Source organism: Nyctibius grandis, chromosome 6 (genome assembly GCF_013368605.1).
Source record: "Nyctibius grandis isolate bNycGra1 chromosome 6, bNycGra1.pri, whole genome shotgun sequence".
Classification (NCBI taxonomy): domain Eukaryota; kingdom Metazoa; phylum Chordata; class Aves; order Nyctibiiformes; family Nyctibiidae; genus Nyctibius; species Nyctibius grandis.
The window spans coordinates 39,575,237-39,597,842 of record NC_090663.1 but is presented as its reverse complement, the minus strand read 5'-3'; the positions used below and the strand labels follow the sequence as shown (position 1 = coordinate 39,597,842).

Sequence of the window (22,606 nt, the reverse complement as noted above, 5' to 3'; positions counted from 1 at the left end):
AATGTTCGAAATGAGAGGTAGTGTAAGACATGCAAGAAGAAAGTCCTACACTATCCATGATATTCTACTACAACAGACTGAAAGCTGGTCACAGTACTGAAAGGAAGACAATTACTATAAAAAATAGCAATACTCTTTTTAAGCAATGGGTTATTTTAAATATTCATTTTAATAAAATATTCTAGTAAATAGAAATACTGCAAGTGCTCAGTACTCAGTACAAATCAAAGTAAAATACAAATACAAGTGAAATATTTAACATTTCATTATAAAATGGTAATATATACTATAAAAATACACAAACACAAGTTATTAATGCATTGATGGAAAGGCATCCCACAGTAAATGACATTTCTATACAACAGCAACAAAGAAAGGTGACTAATTCTTTCCCATCAACTTAGCAAAAAAATTTTGAAGTAGCAAGAACACTTAATGGAGCTTTTGCAAGGTAAATTAAAAAACTGGTTCTTTATACTGCTTAACTTTTTTTGATAGAGTTTTCTTAAATATTTTTTGAAAGCTGCTGTTAGAAAATTGGGTCCATATTAGAAACTAGTACAAAGTGAAATCAGTAAATTCAGGCTATTTTGTTCTAACATAAGTGTTTGAAATTCTCAGTTAACTTGTATTAATCTTCTCTTCAGCTGATTTATCTATTTATTTATTTATTTATTCATTCAAAAAATGGGATTTTTTTCCTCTCTAAGGAGCATTTCTTTTTGTAATGAATATTAAATATTATTCAGATCCTTGTTTTTTTATCCTGATATCTATTTGTTTTACTATAAGACATATAACATGGAAATTCAGCCATAAGTGGGGGGAGGCAGAATTTTAGCAGCCTTCAATATAGTGTGAAAATTAGCCAGCATGTTGGTTATGACAAGGAATGCTTCCTCTAATCTCTTCAATTACTTGTGCATAGATTGGTATGACAAGTGCTTGGCATCACAAGTTGCCACAGCTAATCAAAGGAAGCCCCATAATGAAATTGCAAACCTCCCATTTCTCTTCCTTTGCAAGCACAGGGCTGTAAGTGTAATAGCAAAGCAACAATTTGGCTGTTTGAAACTGCTTCCTATATTTGATGCAAACAGAATCACAGAATCACGGAATCACAGAATGTTAGGGATTGGAAGGGACCTCAAAAGATCATCTAGTCCAATCCCCCTGCCGGTGCAGGATTGCCTAGACCATATCACACAGGAACGCATCCAGGCGGGTTTTGAATGTCTCCAGAGAAGGAGACTCCACAACCTCTCTGGGCAGCCTGTTCCAGTGTTCGGTCACCCTCACCGTAAAGAAGTTTTTCCTCATATTTATGTGGAACCTCCTGTGTTCCAGCTTGCACCCATTGCCCCTTGTCCTGTCAAGGGATGTCACTGAGAAGAGCCTGGCTCCATCCTCATGACACTTGCCCTTTACATATTTATAAACATTAATGAGGTCACCCCTCAGTCTCCTCTTCTCTAAGCTAAAGAGACCCAGCTCCCTCAGCCTCTCCTCATAAGGGAGAGGAAAATAAAAAATAATAGGAGATAGAAGGAAGTAAATTATACATATTTTCTACAATTACCTGCTAGTATTTTGAACAATTGGATAGATACATTCATTATGGGTTTACAAGCTTGTAAGCACTGTTGCTATTTTTCTTCTTGTTCATTCAGGTTTTTCTCCAGACACTTTGTCAGTGATTCAGAAAACGTATTCTTCTATTTTCTTATTTTTACCTGTTGTAGAAACAGGGCTGGGAGTATTGCTCCTGTCAGCCATCTGAACATACAGTGTATTCTCCTGAAAGTTTATATCAAAGCAGTGGGGGTTTGTAATTCCACAATTGCATCAGGTCTTTGAAAGAGTAGTTTATTTTATTGTGTGGTGAGCTAAGTTACAAACTGTATTTTAGAAAAAGTATGACATTGTATTAGGCAAACTAAGCAGTTTCACATCTGTCTCAGGTCAGTACTAAATGCTTGTCACAGCTGAATGAGGAAACAGCCTAAAAAGGAGGTTTAAACCCAACTATTTTTGAATACAATGGTCAGAAAAATTTCCTCTTTCCCTAAAGCTGTTTCTTTTCCTTTCATTGAGATTTAAATTTAAAAATGAAATTTACTAGACCAGCTCCTCCATTTTTGCAACCTTCAGGGTAAGTGCAGAAGAGAACTTCTGTGTAGTTAAGTGAAGGTTAAAATGATCCTAGAAAATCTTCCCCTCAATTTCTGATTATTCTGAATTAAATGGGCTAGAATGATGCCACCAGGGCTACTTGACAAGCCAAGATTAAGTTAAATCACTTCAGTGATCCTGGTACAGTGTAGAAACGTCTTTTAATGCAAACCTTATCAGCTGACAACTAGTAGCAGGGCAGAGATACAGTGGAGCTAAGTTCAGGGTAATGTCCCCTGCTGGGAAGGAAATGTCCCTTTGGAAGTTGAGGTTTCTGAAGATACTGTCTGAACTAAATATTTCCTACTTAAAAAATGCAGGAATTTCATCCCAGCTGTTCTGTCTGGTTTCTGAAAGAGCGCTTGATGATGAGCAGTAGAATTTAAAATAAAAAGGTTTTTCTTTTCCCACTGTAGTCTATCTGCTAGTCTCAGCACAGTCATATTTTAGTGAGTCGATGCCCACACATCTCCTGTGGTCAATTAAAGTGTAAAACTGAAGAGGAAGTATTGCGAGTATGAAAGAGAATTGAGAGGAACGTGAGGTGGACAAAGCTGTGGAAAAAAGTCTGGAGCTTAAGGAAGGTGGATTTGGGTCTGAGGTGTGTGCACTGGAGGGGATGTACATGGGAAGAGGTAGTGAACATCCCCAGGGAAGCTAGCTGAGTGATCACTGATTTAGCCTAATGTCCAACAGAAAAAATAAAGAGGACGAGAGGACTGTTTCAGGTAAAACTGAAACAGAATAATGGAGTGGGGAAAAGGAGTGGGAATCAGTTTGCTAATGCAAACATTTTTTTTTTCAAGTCAAAAATGAAAAGTTTTCTTTTGTTTCCAGTTAACTTTGTTCAGCATTTTGCTTTCAAGTTTTTTTTCTCCTAAGAAAGGCATTTTTTATTTTATTATTATTCTAACATATTCCAAAGCTAAGCATTTCATTTTCAAAATGTTGCCCTAGAAAAAAAATCCAATATTTAATATATTTTCATTTAAAAGAAACTGATAGCTGAAACTGAATAGAAAGAGAATAGAGAGATTTTCCCTTCACTTACTCCACAGAAAAAACTAGCTACCAATCATACAAATTTATTAGCTGATAAAGATTTGTCGACCAAAGGGTAAAATTTCTGAGTACTTACTGTGAAAGCTGATGTTTATCCATATAATACATTTTTTATTTTTATTTTTTTTGCTCAGAAGCTATAAGAAGAAAGTAAATTAATATTAAAATTCGCAAAACTATATCCTACAAGTAAGGAAGTAGCAAAATGTGGGGTGGCTGTGAAATATTATTTCTGTGGTGGTGTTACATGGTTTAATTAAAATGATCGCTTCATGCATAGAGCGGCCCTCCTATAGAAATGAATCACCCTTTCGTACTGAATGGGCTTACCTTAGAGCCCTTTCTTCTTTAGTTGAAAAATATGAATATGTGCTTGTGATGGATTGCAAGGCAGAAGGTGACTTCGTGGTTAGGGAACATTACATGTCACCTGAAGAACTGAGCAATCAGTTTGCCTTTGCTACAGAATTTTTTATATGATTCTGGGCAAGTCTCTCAAGCCCAAATGTTCACAGTTGGCTCTACTTGTGAGTTAGGTATTCTCTAGAAACTTCTGCAATGCTATGCGGTGCAATGCTATCTGTCTTCAGCCTCCCTGTGTATTCCAGATTAGGCAGCCAAAATTTCTAGACTAGTCAGGTGATTCTAGAGCTTTAATTCTGGGTCCCAATAGGTTTATTTCCAGTGTAAAATACTAAAAAGTCATGCTGTCAGTACCACAGAACTGCCTACAACAGAACTGATAATGTTTTCATTCAGTTTCATTCATTTCAGATAAAAATGCATAGTGATTAACTACCTTTCCTCTAAATAAGACTGGCCTCTAGAAACACTAAGTATTTGATCATTAAAGAGAATATTCTTGTATCTAAAAGCCGGATATTGAATTACAGTTACACAGGCAGCCTTGATTATTGACGGCATTGGATGATTTTTGATTGGTTGATATAGCAACCTCACTGCTCTTTGCATATCACTTCTCATTTTAGTGTGTAATAATAAGTATACGTTTTAAAATAGTCTGATATTTAAATGAGGATCAACACATACAGACGCACCTCTTTAAGCCAAAGTAGTACTTACACATATAGAAAACATGGAAAGATGAGGAATATTATCAGCATAGACACGGAACCTATTATCGAATTACCAAAGGAAGTGGTGTGTGAATTTGATTATTGCCAATGTTGTTACTTATTTGTATTGCTGTGGCTTTGACGAGCACTCAGACTGCGAGAGCTCTCAGACACACTACATTAGACATAGCATAAATGGAAAAAGACTTTTCCTGCTTTCAGAGAACTTTACTATCTAAGCATGAAACAAAAGCAAGAAGGCCACAGCAGCACCCTGAGTATGGGTCAGCACAATCACAGATATTGTCCAAGGTTTTTGAAGGTATCAAGGGAAAGAAAATTTCTAAGCAGCAGTTAGGAAACAAGTAAGATAGCTAGCTTTGTGGTTTTTACAAAGAATTTCTTCCAAGTGGGAGAGGAATCATGGGAAAAAAAAAAAAGCAGAGAGATGCATTTCAAACTTTTAAGAGCTGGCAACAGCGACTGGCATCATATGCCAGGCTGACATGGGTGTTGAGCTCTTGACAGTAAGAAAGCGATGACTGGCAGGATGGGAAAGGGCAATGGGAGAATCCTTAAAATGAAGACAAGTAACTTAAGTTCGGTAGTAGAGAAGAGGCTGCTAGAAGAAAGTGCTGTTGCCACGGTCCCTGAAATGGCCAAAGTGGCAGGCTGTACAAGTACAACCTTTGCAGGAACACTCGAGAAGGTTATAAGCCTCATAAAACTGAATAAATAGGTTTCTTTACCTATTCTTTTACTTTCTATGATAGAATTCCTTCTGACAGACATTACAAGTTTATTGTTCTGAGATTATTTTGAGAACTATTTATTTTATAATGGAAAAAAATAAATGCAAAGCTCTAGTTTTGCCAGCACATGAGCTATAGATTTCTGCTGCTGCTTCTTTATGCTTTTCCATTTCTTTATGATTAGTGTAAAAACAGAAAATCTGTATTTTTACAATATGCATATACAAAGGGCTTCACTAGTTTTCTTCAAATACTAAATGTTTCAGAAAGACGAACTATAGCTGTGCACTTTAGAAAGCTTCCAAAAATATTTATGGTGTAAAATAAAGGTGGCTAGAACTATTTCCTTTTCCATTTTGACTTGTTGCAAGTCCTGTTCCCAAAATAGTGGGACAGCTTTTCTCTGAGTCAGCAAATGTTAGAGCTGGCATTAGTGCTAAACTGGGATTTAGGTTTTCTAAGATTCCACCCTTTTGTCTGAATTCAGGGACTTGCTATGATATCATCAACACATCATAAGTTTTCAGTGGTCTGATGACAATTTTATCTTTTAAAAAATCTTGCCATTATTCATCCTCTATTGAAAGCTTTGATGAATACGGTATTTCGGATCTAGTCTTGTTCCAGTGTAATTCAGGAGAAGTAATGTAGAATCAGACATGCTGTGTGCAATTACACTGCCATGAAATCAGCAACGCAGATGTTGCACTGCTATAGTAGTAGCTGAGAATTAAAAAAATGAAGATAATGAAAGCAGAAGTGATTTTATTTTGGTTTTCATCCTCCATTCTACTTCATTTTTCTATATTTAAATTCCTGAAAAAAAGAACAGAAAGAACTCATGTATCCAGAAGCTATGGGTGTTTCAACATCACCTTAACTAATATACACAGTATGTAATAGACAATGGAAAGAAAACACAAACAGAAGGTTGAAAGCATGTGACGGAAGGGACTACAGCAGTCCAAATTTATATCAGTGACAAAACTGTCTCCACTGCTGGTGGTTCTCCAGTGCTGAGGTGATATGTGTAAGAGTACAGAGTCCCACACAAGCTGCTCTGTTTCTGCATGCACATACGCAAGTTACATTGTTCTGAATACAAGATGAATATCACAGAATTCAAATTTAGTTAACTCTAAGTGACTGGAATCAATTCTGTTCAGAACTGCTATTTACGGGCAAAATTATCTGGTAGACAATTCTTTTTGTATATAATTTTCACTGAAGACGTTTGGAGTTTTCCATATTCAGTTTGTAGCGATTTAAGAATTCTATATATTCAATTAGATTTATTTTGTTTAAAAAAAAAATCTCTATTTTTAATGTGCTGTGAACTTTTCTCAGTTCTGTAATGAACAGAAAAATAAACACACCTGAACAGAAAAGATTTGGAAATTCAGAGTGAGGAGAATTTGCATATCCTGAAATAGCATAAATATTAAGTTAAAAAATTGAATCCTGGTCTAGCAAAGTTGGTACAAGGGCACCAATATTAGCCTCTGTGGTGAAGTTTCTGACTGCACTGTCAGTGTATATGAGTGTTTGCTTTTCTGTGTCACTTCCTTGGTTTTCCTAAATGGAAATCTCTCTAGAGAGGACTGGCTTTCTGTGTTATCCTTCTTGTAACTTTTTAAAAGGTAATGCTGATAGGCTGTGATGCAGTTAACATGCCTGCATATTAACAGAACTCTTGATTATAGGTGCCATAGTACGACCAGTCTGGCACCAGATGGAAGGATTAAAAAAAGGTCTCTACCTAGTAAACTACCAGAGTTACCATACTCTTTCATCTTCATATCTGATACCTGGACAGTGGTGTGGTTGTAGAGTTGACATACTCTTTATCTGTGTCCTTGCTCCACAAAATAGTAGGTAAGAAGTACCCCTGCAGTCTGGAGAAAGGGGAGCATACAGCTTGCTTCCCAACTAGCACTCGTCTTCTTCCTGGTTTCCTCCATCATCAGATTGCCCTGCTTTTCATAAACAGAAAGAGGACCCCTAAGTAGTTAACAGCATGTGGGGCCTCAAATATGATTATACCAACATACATAGCATACTACCACACCAATATGGGAAATTAGCATTTTCAGCTCATGCTGTTTCTTTCACACAAGAATCTTGGTTTGAATGCCTAGCAGTATAACCCATTTCAACAACAACAACAAAAAATTTAAAAATCTTTCACTAAGAAGTTACATTCCATTGCCATGGAAACATGATAAACCCTACAAACAGCGTTCAAATAGGAAATACTGTTTAGGAACACAGGTCCAAAACCAACTGGACTTACATACATTGTTCCTCAATAATAATACACCATTTATATGGCTATAAATGAGATGTTGTGAGAAGATATGAGAAGCAAGGATTGTAAAAAACAGTTATTTTCTCTGATCAGCTGCTATAGTTAGAAAAAGAACACAAGCTTTCAGATACAGGGTTCCTTCATCAGGATCCTCTATCAAGTATGATAGACAAGTATTTCCATTAAAAAATAAGATATCAGTTGACAGGGAAAGTGAACATATATATTTATATATTTTAATTTTATAAAGAAGCACTGGAACATCCAAAGCTTTTTTGAAAATAGGGGGGAAAAGAGCTCTATCTTGAGGCTGGAAAGACACAAGAAAGCTGTGGACTAAACAGATACTTTTTTTATAATATGAAGTTCCATAGTGTCTGCGTGTGCACAGAGAGGTTGTAGCCCCATGGTAAATGTGTGATGCGCCTCTGTTAGGCTCACTAATCCAGCTCTTCTGAGGCAACTCCTGTGATTCCAGACCTCTGAGCCGCTTCAAAGAACTGCTGTTGTAAAAAGTATCAAAGACATGCTGGGGGGAAAAAAAAAAAGTTTTGTCCTCTGAATAGAGAACAGTACCTGCCCAGTGGTCCCAAAGGAAGGTAACTGGCAGAGTATTGTCTACAGTAGGCAATATTTAGGCCAGGACAAGTACTTTAGCATTTGCAGCCCGGTGACGTACCAAGGCCTTTGTACTATTAGAAAAAGAAAGGTAGAGTTCCCTCTGCCAGATACAAATCAGCACTTGCTTCTGATGCTGAGTGTCCACACTGCCATTCAGAAAACAAAAATACCTCTTACCAAAGATCTAGAAAGCACAAGACTCCAACACAAAATAATCTTTACTCTCTCATACAAATATTAACAAAACAAAACGAAGCAATAAAAAACATTATTTATAATTTTTCTGTGGAAGAAACATGAGATGTGTATAAGCCCTTTACAAGCAGAAGAATACCAAGCATAGTTTAACAATTACATGGAATAGTCCAAATACAATAGCTGTTGTAATGGCCCTCATTTGGAGCAACCTGCCCACCTCCATCATGACTTTACTGTTTTGTAGTGTCTGTCCATAAAACCAATGAGCCACAGCATCATGTGCTTTCCTTTCTGGAAGACAAGGCACCAGCATGAGTTTTTAATATATGTGCATGTTTGTTATAAACAACACATACATTAGTGAAGCTATTTCGGGATCTTGTGGTGCAGCTTTTCTGTGCAAAATTATTAGACTTAAAATTTGTATTTGTAGGAAAGTCTCTATCACCCAGTTCTCCTGTAAATATCTTCAGCTACTCTTTATTTTTAGGCTGCTACAATTATGCCATATATGATTTGATTATTAGAGTTAGCAGAACCATGGCTAATGGAATCAGTATCATGGCTACAGCAAGCTTTGTGAATTCTCCCTGCCAGTTTTCTGCATAACTACACTTACGCCACTCAAGCGGCACAGGGGTACTCTAACAATTAATTGTAAACCAGGGGGAAACTTTTAATGGACCTCTTCTTGAGATCTTGTGTTAAAAAAAAGAGAAGTTCCCATGAGTGAAGTATAAGTTAGCTTTTCCAGGGGGAAAAAAAAGGAATGAATTACATTTCTCTTCTTGTCCTTTAAATGAATAGCATAGTTTGGGTGAAATTATCGGGCAATTGCATGCCTTTTATGCAGATAATGCTATTTGATGAAAGCGGTGTTTTGATCTGCTGAGGATAATACAGATCCAGGGTTGGATTCATTGGTGAGAGTAAAGCTGTCTTCTGTGATAACTTCATCTCAGCATGAGGTCAGACAGGGAAAACTGGGATGGGGGATTAAAAAATGACACAGTCGGAGCAGTATTCAGTTCCCTGCTGTGCTCCTGGCTGCACACTATAGCTTATGTTTCTGATCTGTTATGGTATTGTCTGCTTTTCTTTCCCAGAGCAGAAAGAGATTGCTTAAAACTTTTCTTTTTTCAGCTAGAGGGATTAGTTCAGTGCAGCTTTTTTAATTAAAGAAACTGTATCTTTTTGAATGTAATTTAAGGCTGTACAAGAAGGCCATCAGCATTCATAACTTAGCACTATTACCTGTAACAAAGCCCAGACGTTCATTTTACATTCAGAACAAGAAATTGTTATTAAGAGTTTCGAGGGTTAAAAATTGGTAATTGGCCTACGATTGAAAGAATCACAGTTAACCATTATCTCCTAAAAGTTTTCTGTGAAGGAACTTCAGACAACTTGGCTGTTAGTTTATCTGGGCTTTCTAAATTAAATCTCCATGACATCAGGACAGTGGTTAAAAAAATGTTTTGATATGTGGAAATAGACCTAAGCGTATTTTCTCCACAAAAAATATAAAAATACCGTCAAATATTAAAACGGCATCTATTGAAAATGTCTCTGTAATACCAGCAGCTTCCTCTTCAGATCCACATATATTTTCACTTAACAGATTTTCTAAAAATATAACTAGTACCTTTATTAATTAGTAATAATATGCAAGTAATTGACACATGTTCATGATTCACACAATGGCCAGTGTGTATGCATGTCTGTAGATGTGTGTTTATTCATATCTGTGTGTGTGGATATATATCTATATTCATCTATATGTACACATGTATATTCATATATAGATAGATATATATTCACACACACATATATTTTTCATCTCAGAGAGTTGAATTTACAGCTCAATTTAAACAAGGTTAATGGCTAAAACCTTCAAATGTTTCAAATAAGGCCCATATGGTGATCACTTTACAAAGCATACAGGGACTGTGCTTAGGTTGCAACATACACATTTCCAACTAAATTCCATGCCAGATCAATTAGAAACAGTTCTCCTGAGCAGACAGGAACAAACACAGATTGTTACCACTCTACTGCCTGAACTCTTGTCTTCCAGGAATGAAAGCAGTCATCTTGAATACAACGTATTTTACTACCAACAGCCTAAGAAAATGTTTAAACGAGTAGTATTTTAATAAAATGTCTGTTTAGGCACATCACACAGAACAATTAACATCCGAATTATCAAAATAAAATACCAGATCATTGTCCCTCATTGCGGTTTTTAGTTAGAGAGGTATGTTTTCCCAGACTGAATTTATTAGTGATGTCTTCTACTAGGAGGAGTACGTGGCAGGGGAGAAGGAAAAAGGAAAGAAAGACAACAGAAAAACACATTTGGTTTTTTTTTTCCTCATTCTATGTCCTCATCTTTTCTTTTCTTCAAATAATCTTTTCTGTAGATTTTCTTTATTTGAACAGTTAATTGATGGAATTTCTTATAATGATTTTTTTCATACATCTTTCAGCCAGAAAGCTATAAAGGCAAAAAAAAAATGTTAATGGGTATGCTTATTTCAAACAAGGCTCTTTCTTCTTGCAAAAATCATAAATTCTGAATAAATGTGACTTTATTACATAAACCTCTGCATGCTCATATAAGGTCTGTATTTTGACTTCTGAATCACTATAAATATTTTGCATTCCTCCTGTTAATGGAAAGTATGGATAGTTACCCCCAGGTGTAGTTTGCTGGGAAAGTGTTATACCAGCAAACACAAATTTTTCATGGCCTCTTGTACTACTTCACACTGATGGCAATAACGGTGTTTTGTGATGGCTCGTACTTACGACTACAAGGTGATTAAAATGATTATGTGCTTGATTTTAAGGCCACAAGTTTAGCTCAGGCAGTAGTTCCTAATGCACTATTAACACCATATGAAAGGCATTTTTATATTCCAAATCATATGCAAACTCCTTCAGGTTCTTTCCTAAGAACCCAATGAAGAGGGTCAGCAGTTGTGTGCCACTCAAGTGCATCGTTTTCACCAGAGGTCAGCTTCCCATATAGCTTTGTTTTATGCACTGGAATACAAACTAATGTAGTGGAAAAGCATGACCCCCATTTAAAGGTTGATTTGTATGATAATCAGTACATTTAGTGGCTTCAAAATGAATGTGAGTAAGGCCCTATCTTGCTTTAATTAAGGTAATTAAGACATATTTCCCTCTGCAGACAGCTATTTAATTTTATGGCTTTGTCAGTGATCAGATTAGAATATTTGTTTTACAATTTTACCACAATTCGATACTCCGGGGAAGCGCCTTTCTCGATCTGCTTCTGGCAGCAGAGCACACCGGTGTGAAAACTGGCTCTTTCCGCGGAATTTTTACGTTTTAGCTACACGTGTCCCCCAGACCTCTGGAGTTCTTTAGTGGGCGCATCCCAGCGCACTGGGGCTCCCCCCACACGGCGGAGCGGCGCAGCCCCGCTCCTTCTCCCCAAAGTTTCCCCGTCCCCAAAGCAGGGGGGGTGGGTGCGGTTTTCGCCAGGGCTTACGGCAGAGCGTGGTCACGGCCGGCTCGTCACCCTCTGACCCGGTCCAGGCACCCTCCCTCCCGCCGCGGTTTGCTCTCGGCGCTGCGCGGGGGCTGCGCGGGGGCTGCGCGGGCCCGGCCGCCGCCCGGGCAGCCGGGGAGGGAAGTGGGGCAACTCCGCCGCGCTCTCGCACGCGAGCGCTCGAGCAGCTGCGAACTCGGTCCCTTCCCGGGGCTGGCTCCGGAGCTCATCGTGCGGAGAACAAACGGGAAGAGTTGCTGCCATGTCAGGATCAGCCGGCAAGATTGATGGAAGAGTCGAAAGGAGCATTTTTTTTTTTTAATTAGGATTGTGATTATGAAGTGTCCTGATGCAGGGTAGCGTTGCTAGTTGTTTCCATCCCGTAGAGGCAATCCCTGCCTAGCTCCACTAAACCGCATCTTGCCGGTTACCCCGAAGAAAAATGGGTGGTTAGAAACAATTTTCTTCCTCCGTGAGCTGTAGATCAAGGACCTTTGACAACGCAGAGATTTTGAGATCTGTTATTTTCAGACATGCCAGTATCCTAAAGAGTGTGGAGGGAGTCCTGGGAGCAGGCAGTGCTGAGAAGCCTGGCGAAGCCCGTTACTGTTCAAGTACGGAAGGACACATTAAGAGTAGTTTAAGAAGTTTGGACAGAACGTGACAGCGGCTTGAATTTGTCTCATCTTTTGGTGTTACTGGTAGATTAGCGCAGGAGCCGGCATGTCTTGCATCAGAGGACGTCCTGCTCTGTGCTTTCACTAACACCTACCGTCCCAAAACATTCAGTCACATTAAAGAAAAAAAGTCTAAGTCGATAAGGAATGCATAGCCTCTTGTTCTTTCTCGACTAAACCAGGAAGCTTACTGGCAATCCAAAAGAGTAAGAAAGGGCTGGACTGTGATTTTAGAGAGTTTAGTCACATTTAATAGTTGACATGAGGAAGATACTTTCCTACAAAGCTCTAACACAAATGTGACTGCACACTTTTCAAATTAGTTGAAACTCTGAAGGCTGAAATTTAATTAAACTTCGGTAAGCCTGGTAATGCTGCTTCGGTTATGTTCAAGTTAAGAGCACCAAAATAACTTACTCTGAACTTCAGGCGTGTATTAATAAGTAGTTGGCGTTTGTTGTTTATCTGGTGGGCTTTGCATAAGGAATTATATAATCTTTCTATTTATAATAGAGGAGCATCTTAACTCACTATATATGGAGGCAGTAAAAAGTTTAAGTTAGTACTAGATGAACAGAATTAGCTAAGGTAATGCAAATGGCTGAAGTAGTAGTGCAAAAATATACCACTTTATATGTTTGCATTTGCAAAATACAATTTTTAATTTCATGTTAGAGGACCGTAAGCCAAAAAGAAGTAAACCATATGTAAAGCCCTGACTCTACAAGTTTTGCTTTTAGTTTAGCAGAAGTGCTATTTTGTATACTATGCAACAACAATTGTAGCATTGGGCGTAAGTTCAAGGTTAAGATCATTCCTGTGTGACTAGCTATATATGTTTGTAACAAAGAATTTTGTGCAATTCACATTTCCACACTTTGAGTGCTTTCTTATAAGGACTAAAACCTTTGTAGGATATTTTATTTGAAAGACAAGGTCATGACGATTCCGGTTCTACCTATATTGTCTGGGCACTTACCTGCACAGAACTCTTATCTGGAGAGGTCTCTGTGACTCCTACCATTTAAAATGAAATCACACCACTTCAGATTCAGCCCCAAAGTCAGTGCAGATTATTCATTTCCATCTCATTGGTTTAGTTTTGGTATCTTCAAAAGAACTTTTCCAAACCTGCATTTAAAAGTAGGTACTTAGTAATATTACATCTTTCCTAGGGATGAAAACAAGTTATTTCCGTTATAAAATAACCTGTTTTTTTTCTGTATGCTCGATATTATGAATTACACGTTGGCTGTCCACTTAAAATTGCTTGAAACATTTGTGGTTTTCTATTACATTTGCTGCACAGCAGTGCTTTGTGGTGCTGGCGATTTGTGTGTCTGTGTGTGTGTGCGCAGTATCTGCTGTAATTCTCAAATGCTGACCTCAGCACTGTCGAATCAGTTGAAATACCCAGGTACCTTCCCTCTCGGGTCGAGCCCATCAAAGTACAAATGCAATGGAAAACACAGGGGTAAAACAGCCGCATGTGAGATAAAACTGCTGGACGGACCATAGATACACCCCTGGCAATGCTCGCCCGTGACACCTGCAGTGAGGTCGCTGTGGCTGGAAGGGATTCCCAGCCATTTCGGGTCAGAGGAATGCAGGGATTTTCCTAGGGAGCGTTTAAGATGACATAGTCGCGCATCTGTCATTACAGAGTCGGAGATGTGGCAGGTAAATTTAAGTTTGGAAAATCAAAGTACTGCAGCGGGTAGGCAGCTAAACGTTCAAAGCTGCTCATCTGTCTGACTTCCCCGGGTGCTTCGCATGTCGTCTGTGAAACGCCTTTGGGTTTAAAAGGAAAGGATAAAGGAATAAAAAAAGAGAGCGGTCCTAGACAGGTAGATAGGTAACATCGCAGCGTGTGAAAAGTTACAGGTACTACTTTGAGTCGAGAGGATGCTGAGGAGTCAGGGAGAAAAATAAGCAGAAGCGCCTTTGTACGCGAGGGAGAAATGCCTTTAAAGGCAGCTGTTCAGGCTGTAATCAGGTCACTCAGCACCGGCTCCCGCCCAACTCCGAAAACTGCCGGGGTGCGGGGGTGCGGTGGGTGCCCGTGCGAGGGGCGGGCTGCCGGGCCGGGGAGCCCCGCCGGCACCCACCGGACTGCCTGGGCGCGGGGCTGCCGGGCGGCCCCCCCGCGCTGCGCCGCCGTGCCCCGGCAGCGGGCGAGGTGCCTGGGCGGGCTGGCCGCGGCGGCGGCTCTGCTCAGCGCGGCGCTGCAGGCAGGCGCGGATTATTTCCCCAAAGTCTTCCCCTCCCCTCATAAAAATAAATAGGTCCCCGCGGAAAATAAAATACGGAGGACGGAAGCTTTCTGCCTCCGCCGGGAGGAGGGAATGCGTAATGAAGCCGTGTAAGTTCATTAGTGTTGGCAATCAGGAGCACGCAGACACCCTCATCAGGGCGGAAAGCTGCGAAGAGCCATTCATCAGCCTGAAGTGCTGCTCGCGGATGACCCCTAAATCACCGCCGCCGTCGTGGATGCCCTGATTGGGCACAGCGTGGGAGCCACGGCGCTCCACACCGACCGGGGCGCGAGGCGGGGGGTGGCAGGAGGCAAAGGCCCTGCAGCCCGGCGGGTCCCGTCCCGGGGCGGCGCGGGGGACCGGGCGGCGCGGGGGAGCGGCGGGGCCCTCGGCCGGGTCCCCCGCGCTACGGCGCAAGTAGGTGCTGGCGGCGGCTCCTCCCCGCGCTCCTCCCCCGCCTGGCAGTTGCTGTGCGCGCACTTTCGCCCTCCCCTCCCGCAAGAAGAGGGGCCAAACCCCCTGCCCGCCCCGGCGGGGGAGGAGGTGGGGAAAGTGAACTCCGCGGGGCGCGTAACCCCCCGCGGCGGGGGGCGCGGGCAGCAACTCGTGGCCCTCCTCCCGCCCCTCCCCCCGCTCCTTCCCGCCCTCCGCTCCCGCCCGCCCGGCCTGACAAAGTGCCGCCGTGCGCCGCTCTCCCCCGCGCTGCTGCCCGGGCGCGGAGGCGGCGAGGCTCGCAGCGCGCCCCCAGTAAGTGGCGCTCTCCGCGCCCGCGGGGGCGGCCGGCCGACAGCGGGGAACCGGGGCCGCTGCCTTCCCCACGGCCGAGGGCGGGCGAGCGGGCCAGGGGCCGGCCCTTCCCTCCTCCTCCCGCTGGCGGAGGGACCTTCGGCGGGCGGGAGACGCGGGGCGCCCGGGACGAGCGGCCGCATCCGGAGCGCGGCCCCAGGTAGGGCTACACGGGAGCGGGGGAGCTGGAGGGAGGGGCCGGGGCGCAACTTGATCTGGAAACTCCGCGGTGTGGGGCGGAAAATTGGGGGGGGAGGGCAGCTGGGTCTGTCAGCAGCGCTGCGCGGCCTCGGCGGCAATTCGGCTGCGCCCCGCGCTGTGGCGGGGAGCGGGGCCGCCCGCCCCGGGGCGCCGTGCGGGGCCCCCCTGCCCGCGGCGGTAGGACTCGCCGCCGCAGCGATTCCGGTGTTTTCCCAAATCGGCTTCATCCCGCTCGGAGGGTGAACGGCGGTGCCCGTACCGCTGCCTGGCGAGCGCAGCGGCGGGGGCGGAGGCGCGGCGGCTCGTCCTGGGAAGTTTACGGTGGGTTTTGAACTTCGTTCGCGTTGCCTCGGGTCTGCGTGCGCGGGGCTCTCCCTCCCTCCCTGCGCCTCGTCCTCTCTGGCAACGCGTTTGTCAAACGGGTGCAGGCGGTGACAGGCTCTCCCGGGTGGTCTGCTACGCTGTACATACTGCCGGGGCTTTACTTGCCCTTGTGTTAAAGGAGGGGGGTTTGTGAGGAAAACCGTCAAGGATAGCATCTTTAATGATGTATTCGGTCAACTGTAGTGAAAATAGTGTTCCTGTGCAGCGAAAACACATGGTGACCGAAAGAATGTATGTCAGTGTGGTTTGGGGAGAGAAAGGGTGGTCTCCCTTGTGCAATTACAAACACTTCTGGTATCTGGTGGGTTTTCTCTTTAAGTGGACGTAGGAAGCGGTTCCATTGTTCCGTGGGCTTAAAAGTTTTATGTTGTGAAGTTGCTTTAAAGCAAAGTGATGTAACAAGATAACATACACAAAAAGAAATCTTTATGTGCTCACGCACTGTTAAAAGTTTTAGTAGGAGCTATTTCTGTCAGATATTACATAGTTCAAGGCTTATCTAAATTTTTAGATTTAAAATACTTTTTTAATAAGAAGACTTAAGCAGTTTTATTTTTGTACTTTCTAAATATCATGTGTCCTTTATGTTAAGCCTTCTTAGTTGGATGCTTGTTTGGTTTTATTTGGCTGTTACCTGCTGCATTTTATATATGCTTCTTCATGCAAAGTGTTTTGCATCATTCCGTTGAAGAGTTACAATAACATTCTGTGGATGCTTACATCCTAAAATTCAGTCTAGTAAAGAGCACGTTGACCTATAAACATCGCGTGTCTATGGTCAGTTATCTTGCAGAAGAGTTAATTGTAAAACACTTAAAGACACTCTCTGATGAAAAATGCAGTTGCTCTTCCCTTCTAAAATAATGCAAGTGCTATTCAGAATTATTAATACACTCATATCTAGGAGATTGGTTTAATGTTGTATGTAAGGAAAGATTTTCATGAAGTGTGCTTTGATGTAATGTAAGAATAATTAGGAAGAATGAGCCCTATATGAGTATGAATATATATGAAAAATATATCACTTAAATTCGGGGAAAATATAATAGGTTGAGAAAAATAGTATTATTTTACGATTCCTCGTTTTGCCATTATGAACTTGCTGGGTTAATTTCAGTGGTCTGGTAAATTAGGGGAGAAAAAAAAAGCCATCAGTACTGAAGTATTAGATGCATACATCAGATTAAAAAGTGAAATGAGTTTATACGAGTGAACACAGAGATGAAAGATACTGTTTGGTAGAAGAAATACTTGACCACGCTAAGAAGATTCTTTTGTTTAATATTTATTGAAGGAAAGAAATCCAGAATAATATTCATAATCCAGTTAGCAAGTTAAGACTGGTACTTCAGTCAAATCTCTTTGAGCCAGGAGTAATTATTCTCTGTTCAAATGGAAAAGGGAAAAAAGGATTTAGTAATAGAAACTAGATTTAAAGTTACAAATCAATCCACAATAGCTGCTTTTAATAAGCAGCTATTTGATATGAACCCCATAAAATATCAGACAATGAAATAATATCAACCTGAAAATACGTTTTTGTCATCTCCTAGCCACAACAATTAACAGATTATAGGCTCGGTTCAGTAAGAGCCCGAGTACCTTTACCGCCGGTTGAAATCAGTGAGCCTTATGCAGACTGTTGCCCGTGTAGATTGATGCAAAAACTCCGACTGACTTGCATCAGTTTTGGATTAGGCCCAGAAAAAACTGGGAGTGCTCAGCAACTTGGAGGATCCGGTGCTGTTCGTGGAGGGGCTTTGTGCTAAAAAAAGACTTAAAAGAAAACACCAGAGACTTACGGTAAGGCTTTAGGTCAGACGTATTTTTAATTTTATAGTGATATTGCATTTACTGTACTGAATGCTGCATTTCTGTTATAGAAAACTCATTTCTCTGGCAGTGTACAAAAGAAAATATAAAATTCTTAAAGAGAAATCTTAAATATTTTTTCAAAATCTTACGCAAGTATGTTGCACTTGTGTAAGATTTAGAGGCAGATTTGAGCTGTGATACTACACATTAGAGATCGTTAATCAATTAACATGTATATAATATTATTATTGTCTTTTAAGAATAGCTTTACTGTATAATCTGTTCTATTAAATGAATACATGTGAACTCGTTGGTTTTACTGTTTTAACAAATGTAGCAATAACGTGACTTTAGCCCCTGCAAGTTCGTGCAGTTACCGCACAAAAAGTTATCAGAAATAATTTTAGTGTGTTATAATAAAGACTTTGGTTTGAAATAAATTTTGCTTCTCGGGCTAACTGGTTAACTAAGTTCTTTCAGGATGCTTGCACGTGATTCTTCTTCATAGGCTGAAGAATATCTCGAGATCTTAAAATAAATGCTTTAATTTTATATTAGTGTAGTATTATTTGCAAAGAGTTTTAGCTTGTGGTAAAATATATCAGAAACCTGGAGTTAGGGTAGGTATCCACACTGTCAGCTGAGCAGTTAAAACAAAACCCTAAACATATAATTTTTTGGAGGTTACAGAGGCTTTAAAGAGCACTGTTGTAAAAATGTGCTGCTTTAACAACCTTTCCTTTTTTGAGTTCTAAAACTGATTAATTGCGGTGTCTTATAAAACCTGATTTATTTCATACTTTTTTCATACCAAGCATTACCATTATGAAGCTCTCCTTATAATTGAGATTAATGTTTCTGAGCAAAGAAGTGGTTTGGAGGGCTGCATTCATTTTGAGTGCTGTTCTAATCAATTTTAGATACAGCATTTCACAATGTATCAGTCTGCATCCAAACCTGCCTTATTATGTGGAATTAGCTTGTTAATGATAGATAGCAAGCCTGCTCCATCTCCAGAGGTGATTTGTTTCAAAACAAGTGTTAGGGCTTCAAGAGTTTGAGCACAGGGTCAGGCAACTCAGGTGCCCTTTCTGTGGCCTGACTGAAGGTCGATGGAGTGCTTAGAAAAAAAATGGTGTGCCTTTATGGAAAAAAACCCCACAAAACAAAAACCAATACACAACCCACCCCACCTCCACCCCTCCCCCCAAAAAAACCCAAAACGACACAAACCCCCAAATCCTACACCTATATTGAATGGTGTTCCTTAAGCGGCAGTATTGGTCTTCACATACAGGCTGGAGTGACAGGTATAACGCACAGATAGTGTCTTTGTGCATCACTACGTACTGTAACGACACATGTCTGCTAGATTATTTTGAAGAATAGCTTTAGTGTTTGAAATCAAAACTCATGAGGCTAGTTTCAGATGACAAGGTATACATCTACTGCATATTGCCTGCGCAGGTAATGAAAGATATGCTAATTCTTTTTCTGTCTTTCAAAAGTAGCAAGGCTAGTGCTTGTTTCGATATCTACTGAAATATTTGCACGTTCCCCTCTGTGCACCTTCTGGTCTCAGCTTCACCACCGTTTCGTTCTTAATCAATAGTGCATGGTCACACGCTACTGCTGAGCGTGAGGCATAAATATTTAAAGATCAGGAAAAGCTGATTTCTCAGTAGTGAGAGAAAAATAAGTTAAAAAGGCCAAACTTTAAAAGAAAAAAGATGAGAAACCTCTGAAAATAGTAAACACAACTCTAAGAAGATTTATGTGTGTGTGTCTATTATCAGGATAGTGATTTCGATCTAAATTGTAGATATTTATGTATTTCTTGCAAGACATGCTAATTACATTCAGTAGGTTTTTTTAAGTTTGCATATTGAACTAATTACATTAGTTTTTTAGTTTAAGCGTGCATGTAAACAATATACAGAATGTTGTAGCTGAAGCATTGCATAAAAATATTTCCGGTCTTATGCAGATCAGAAGCTAATAAATTACAACATTTTTACAAATAGCAGGCTGTGAGTGCTCCATACCACTTAGCTCAGTCTTTTGCTGTGGAAGAAACATTGTCAGTACAGTAACTGAAATAGATACTACTTAACTAATACAAAGGGAATAATCTTTTAAAAGTATTATAAAATAGAGAATACAACACAAACTGTATCTCCGATCATCTTAGATGGAGATCTGTCTGCATGGTACATACTTCCATCCTACAGTGTATTTTACTTTTGTCGTAAAATACTTTTTACGCAAAGGTGATGCTTGGATGACACAAGATAGAAAAGTAGTTTAAACCTGGAACTGTTTTGTACTGATATACGCCGTGGGTCTTGCAAAGGACGGGGTATGCTTTTCTAATTTAAACGGAAATCCAACATGTAAGTTCAAGCCTAGGTGACCTAATTATTTTTAATTTTGCAGCTTGTGTCTGTGTAACAGATTGAGGTTGTTGATACTTGATGTGTGTGTGTGTGTTTGTGTCTGCAAGGAAGTTAATTGTAAACGTTAGTGCCTAGAAATACAGAAAGCAAAACAGTAAACTAGAAATTGGAAAGTGCTGTACTAAATTCAGCACTCATTAACGTACCCTGCAAATCCACTGAAATCAGCAAATTACCTATTGCTATGTACTACTGAACTGGGAGTCTGTAGTATCTCTTTGTGTTAAAAATCTTTTTTCAAATATTAAATGTACATTATAGGTTATAGTAGCAACTTTGGTTTAATTTTACAGTAGGCTTTCACAAATGCAAATGCAATCTTCATGTATAAAAGAAAACAAAGCCAGTTTTCAACATGAGAAAAGATGTGTTAAATTATTTTTGTTGACTTTCCTGTTTTTTAATTTTTTTTTTTAACGCACTTCTGGTGAATGTTTAAAATGAGAATCTTAACATGTGTTAGCTATGGGTTATAATTATGTCATAATAGAGTCTCTGTTTCTCTGTTTTTTGTTCTTTTTTTTTTTTTTTTTTCCTGGCAAAACACTGGAATGATTGCAGAAATTTTTAGTGCAAAACAGGTTTGCCAACTTTGTTTACTCTTTCAAGTAATTTATTTTAAAAGGAAGGAGAATATCTTTCTATAATGACAGTCTAAAATCTATATTCTGTAAATTCAAAATTTAACCTTTACATCTGTATTTTTGCGTGTGAATTACAGAAGTGCAAAATAGCAGTTTGCAAAAATCTTAAGATATTAAAACTTTAATTTTGCCTGTGACAGCACAGAAAAACGTTCAGAAAAACAACAAATATTATCGTAAAAGCTTTGTTGGTGTGGAACTTGGAACATGTCATATTGAAATCAGTAGTGCTGTTGGTGTTATTTTCCAACATTGTGTTGAATTTCTAATAGTATTTTTTGACAGCAGTTAAACCAACATACAAAGGAACTATTGTGTCTTATTTCCTTATTTGAGTCTTGACAATTTTTACTGTCTTAAGAAAACTCCTGTCAAACTCCTATATTTCACCTGTAAAATTGGTGAAATATAGATTTAAAATATTGTTCTTGGCAGGAATTGTAATAGAAAGCTGCATGTTAGAATTTTTAGGGGGGGGAATGTAATCAGCACATGATTTACCATAATACAATAGTTTTCTAAATCATAGAAGCCCTTGATATACTTTGTCTGGGTCATGGAGTGGGTGACTGTGTAGTGGTTGAAGAAATCATCATTGCTAATAAGTGTTACTTTAGATTAGCAAATGAAAGACTGCATCGTCCTTCAAAGGCCTCATCCATTCTCATTATAATTCTTTGAACGTTTGTCTGACCTTTTTAAAGAAATCATACTGAAATTTTATGCTTAGAGTGCCAAATAAATAAACTGACCAGCACTTGTTTCAAGAAGTTTGTAATCTAATGGCAGGAGCAATAATGCATCTTTTAACACAAAAATACCAAATGTTACTTGTCACAGGAAATTGTTCATTTATTTAAAAATCTCTTTTCCTAACGATGTAATGCTTATGAGACTAATGAGTGCTGAGCAGCTTTATAAAAGTAAATAGTGTCACAGTTGTCTAACAAAAATCTAAAGCCAGACTGTATTGCTAATATTTTTCCTCTCGGCTATGATACCAGCTATACATTGAGAAAGCTTGGGTAGGTGGAGTAGTTTTGTTTTTATGAATGAGAGCGTGAAGGTTTGTGAAGCTGGGACATGCCCAGCCAAAGCAAACCAGCATAGCTCCACTCTCCGCAGTGAGACATTGTCATTTACCTTGCAGATGACAAAGCATAGGGCTTATGCTTATGAAAAGCTTTCAATTTAGATTTCACTTTAACTCTTCTTTTTTTTGTGAACAGTTTACATCTTCCCAGTTATAAAACACATTGCTAATTTGAACTGGGTTTGGTGCCCCTGAAAAGTTCAATGACTCAGACATTGTTTTTCATTAGAAGAAAAAAAACCTCATTCTGTTAGTGAACATGGCAAAGCAGGAAATAATTCATGTTATTATATCATTTTTTCTTAGAAAGACATTCTTTATTCATGCTACTGAATATATAAAATACTTGATGTCTCCCTACTCCCCTTAAGAGATATTCTTGATTTCAGTGTCAAAAGGTTGAGTGGCGTCGTCCAAACCTACACAATTGGAACAGAGGAAATATTTCCAACAAATCGGTTGAAATTTTGGTTACAAGTTGCGAGCGTTTGCGTATTGCTTTAGCAGCAAAGGCAAAGTCATTGGAAGTCTTAACGTTCAGGCAGCAGTTACTGAACTCCCATTTGTTCACCCTTGTTCCCAT

General features: G+C 39.9%; 1 protein-coding gene across 10 annotated transcripts in view; it reads left to right on the top strand.

The window, feature by feature from the left end:
- Nucleotides 1-22,606, top strand: part of TENM3 (teneurin transmembrane protein 3) — a 472,906-nt gene that overhangs the window by 33,324 nt on the left and 416,976 nt on the right. For 7 of the 10 annotated variants that reach the window (XM_068403637.1, XM_068403627.1, XM_068403625.1 and 4 more), the window contains exon 1: nt 15,152-15,590. The exons of 1 other annotated variant lie outside the window; for it this stretch is intronic. The gene's annotated coding sequence lies outside the window, so the exon portion shown is untranslated. Of the gene's footprint in view, nt 1-14,999; nt 15,062-15,151; nt 15,591-15,878; nt 15,953-22,606 lie in introns of those variants that run through there. 2 more of the 10 variants (XM_068403624.1, XM_068403621.1) reach the window with 2 other exon arrangements.